This window comes from Bos javanicus, chromosome 5 (genome assembly GCF_032452875.1).
Source record: "Bos javanicus breed banteng chromosome 5, ARS-OSU_banteng_1.0, whole genome shotgun sequence".
Taxonomy (NCBI): Eukaryota; Metazoa; Chordata; class Mammalia; order Artiodactyla; family Bovidae; genus Bos; species Bos javanicus.
The window spans coordinates 81,137,138-81,141,632 of NC_083872.1; positions in this window are offsets into that span (position 1 = coordinate 81,137,138).

A 4,495-nucleotide genomic window follows, 5' to 3' on the forward strand; every position below is an offset into this window, starting at 1 on the left:
ACCGGACTGTTTGTTTTACTTACTTAAATTAAAACAGTCAGCTGGTAACTACCACACTGAACAGAGCAGCTCTAGACGATATATCTTCAGATACCCTTGTCTCTTAGGCATTGTGTTCCAAGATTAATCAACAGTGTTTGGATTTTTTCCACACCAGTTAAATATGTTTTGTTTCAAGTTGTTTTAATTGTGTGAAAGAACAACATAGGCATTGCAAGCCATGATATCTATATCTATTTGTTTTTCAGTCACAAAGTTGTGTACAATTCTTTGTGACTCCATGGACTGTAGCTTGCCAGTCTCCTTTGTCCATGGGGTTCTCCTGGAAAGAATACTGAAGTGGGTTGCCATTTCCTTCTCCAATATCTATCTATATCTACACCTATATTTCTATACTACTGGTCTTAGCTTATATCTATGTATTTTCCAAGTTTGTTTTGTAATGTTTCTTTCAAAGTTTTAACGTAAAACCCTTGTTGAATATATTAGACCCAGGATATGACTGTAAGTTCAGAACAAATTAAGTGGAAATATACAAGAGGGAGAGGAGGTAAAAAGAAAAGTACTATTTACTTTTTAAATTTAAAAGGTTCAGTCCAGTTCAGCTCAGTCACTCAGTTGTGTCTGACTCTTTGCGACCCCATGAATCGCAGCACGCCAGGCCTCCCTGTCCATCACCAACTCCCGGAGTTCACTCAGACTCACGTCCATTGAGTCAGTGATGCCATCTAGCCATCTCATCCTCTGTCGTCCTCTTCTCCTCCTGCCCCCAATCCCTCCCAGCATCAGAGTCTTTTCCAATGAGTCAACTCTTCGCATGAGGTGGCCAAAGTACTGGAGTTTCAGCTTTAGCATCAGTCCTTCCAGGGCTGATTTCCTTCAGAATGGACTGGTTGGATCTCCTTGCAGTCAAAGGGACTCTCAAGAGTCTTCTCCAACACCACAGTTCAAAAGCATCAATTCTTCGGCGCTCAGCTTTCTTCACAGTCCAACTCTCACATCCATACATGACCACTGGAAAAACCATAGCCTTGACTAGATGGACCTTTGTTGGCAAAGTAATGTCTCTGCTTTTCAATGTGCTATCTAGGTTGGTCATAGCTTTTCTTCCAAGGACCAAACATCTTTTAATTTCATGGCTGCAGTCATCGTCTGCAGTGATTTTGGATGCCAAGAAAATAGTCTGTCACTGTTTCCATTGTTTTCCCATCTGTTTGCATGGAGTGATGGGACTGGATGCCATGATCTTCATTTTTTGAATGTTGAGCTTTAAGCCACCTTTTTCACTCTCCTCTTTCACTTTCATTAAGAGGCTCTTAAGTTCTTTGCTTTCTGCCATCAGGGTGTGTGTCATCTGTGTATCTGAGGTTATTGATATTTCTCCCAGAAATCTTGATTTCAGCTTGTGCTTCATCCAGCCTGGCATTTTACATGATACGTTATGCATACAAGTTAAATAAACAGGGTAACAATATACAGCCTTGATGCACTCCTTTCCCTATTTGTAATCAGTATGTTGTTCCTTTTCCAGTTCTAACTGTTGCTTCTTGACCTACATACAGATTTTTCAGGAGGCAGGTAAAATGGTCTGGTGTTCCCATTTTTTAAAGAATTTTCCACAGTTTGTTGTGATCCATACAGTCAAAGGTGTTGGTGTGGTCAGTAAAGCAGAAGTAGATGTTTTTCTGGAATTTGCTTGCTTTTTCTATGATTCAGTGGATGTTGGCAATTTGATCTCTGGATCCTTTGCCTTTCTTAAATCCAGCTTGAACATCTGGAAGTTCACAGTTCATGTCCTGCTGAAGCTTGGAGAATTTTGAGCATTACTTTGCTAGCATGTGAGATGAGTGCAATTGTTTAACATTTTTTGGCATTGCCTTTCTTTGGGATTGGAATGAAAACTGACCTTTTCCATTCCTGTGGCCACTGCTGAGTTTTCCAAATTTGCTGGCATATTGAGTGTAGCGCTTTCATAGCATCATCTTTTATGGTTTGAAATAGCTCAGCTGGAATTCCATTACCTCCCTCTATCTTTGTTCGTGGTGATGCTTCCTAAGGCCCACTTGACTTCACATTCTGGGATGCTTGGCTCTAGGTGCATGATCACACCATCGTGGTTATCCAAGTCATTAAGATCTTTCTTGTATATTTCTTTTGTGTATTCGCGTCACTTCTTCTTGATATCTTCTGCTTCTGTTAGAAGCAGTTCATGACTGTGGCTCAGATTGTGGACTCCTTTTGAAAATTCAGACTTAAATTGAAGAAAGTAGGGAAAAGCACTAGACCATTCAGGTATGACCTAATCATATGCCTTACAGTTATACAGCAGAAGTGACAAATAGATTCAAGAGATTAGACCTGATAGAGTGCATAACAAATCACATACCCCAAATTAGCAATTTAAAGCAGCGATTTTATTGTGCTCAAAATTTGTGGGGACAAGATTCATCTGGCTAGTTCTCCCTTGAGGTCACCCATGCAGATGTAAGATGTTGGCTGGAGATACCATCATCTAAAAGCCCAAATTGGCTGGATGTCCAAGTTGGTTCACTAAGGTCTGGCAGCTGACCAGGGCAACAACATGTGGCTTCATTGGTGGGCAATGTAAGAGTGATCAATCTTTTTACAGCAAAGTGTGGAGTGACAAGTGCAAGGTTCAAACAAACAAAGTAGAAGTGGCATTGCCCTGTAGGACCTGGTTTTGAAAGCTCTCTGTGTCACTTCTAGTGGACTCTGTCATTGAACGTGTCCAAAGATTCAAAGGGGGTAGGCGGGTATTAGACTCTACCTTTTGATGGGTGTGATAAGGTCACATTGTAGAAGAACCAGTAAGATGGGAGATATTGTTGTGATCATCTTTGGAAAGTGAAACCTGCCACATATAAATGATACATATGAAAACACTCAGGATTCCAGACAGTTATGGCCATGTTAATTCATATTTTACTCCCTTTAAAAACATATAACCTTACAAACTTTGACCTATTCAGTTATATGCTAGTCTGATACTTATCCAGTGAGTTATGTTCAAAGGCTATAGCATACATGCTAATATGCAGGGATTGGGAAATAATCCTGAGAATTTCTTTGAGCTTGTCTGTCTTGTTATTCCACTCTTTTTTTCTTTCTTCTGATATCTTTTCATTAGCCTTATCTGTTTTCATTACCTTTTATCAAGTTGGTCCCATGTACTGTATTTCTCCTCATTGAACTCTCAGAGTATCCTCCTCTTCTCTTTTCACCACCACTAGGGAACTGATGGAAAAGACTTGAGAACCAAAAAGCATAATTTTAAGTTTCAGACACTCCTAACAGTTCTTTGGGCTGCCCAGGTAGCTCAGTGATAAAGAATCCACCTACCATGCAGGAGATGCAGGAGACTCAGGTTCAATCCCTAGGTCAGGAAGATCCCTTGGAGTAGGAAATAGCAACCCCCTCCAGTATTGTTGGGCTTCCCAGATGGTGCCAGTGATGAAGAACCTTCCTGTCAATGCAGGAAAATAAGAGATATGGGTTCGATCCCTGGGTTGGGAAGATCCCCTGGGGTAAGAAATAGCAACCATTCCAGGATTCTTGACTGGAAAACTTCATAGTCAGAGGAACCTGGTGGGCTACAGTTCCTGGGGTTGCAAAGAGTGACTAAGCTCAGAAAAGAACAGCTCTTTACAGTATCTAGTGAAAAACATGGAGGAAGAGATTTTTGATGAATAGAAACCTTTCAGCCAGAAGATTAATTTTAATTCTTCACTGTCCACATTGTGAATATCCACCTTGCAAAGAGTGTGGAATGAATAACTTAGCCCAAATCTTCCTAGGTGAGTTTTTTTGTTTTTACTTAAATGCAAGAGAGAGTAGGGGAGCATAAGAGTGAGAGAACAAGAGAGTGAGAGAATGCCTCTTCTTGCTGGGGATGCAGGTGAGCCTCAATCAAAGTGCTCAGTGAGTGATACAGGAGACCCTGGAGAAATATTTGTTATATAAATACTGAAGTATAATCAGCATTTGCCGAGGGCTGACCATATACAAGGTAGACATTAGTTTGTGACTATAAAGAAGTATGAAGAGCCAGTCATCAGGCAAGTTGGGAAGACAACACGGAAGGAGACAACTAACAAAATATTTCTGTTCTTTGTAAGGTCCAGAGCTAATGGAACAACCATAAGCAATGATCTTGGGAAAAGTGGATGGAATGAGCATTCTTAGAACACCTCCTATCTACTATGAAATTTCATTCTAATCCCAAAGAAAGGCAATGCCAAAGAATGCTCAAACTACTACACAATTGCACTCATCTCACACGCTAGTAAAGTAATGCTCAAAATTCTCCAAGCCAGGCTTCAGCAATACATGAACCATGAACTTCCAGATGTTCAAGCTGGTTTTAGAAAAGGCAGAGGAACCAGAGATCAAATTGCCAACATCCACTGGATCATAGAAAAAGCACCAGAGTTCCAGAAAAAACATCTATTTCTGCTTTATTGACTATGCCAAAGCC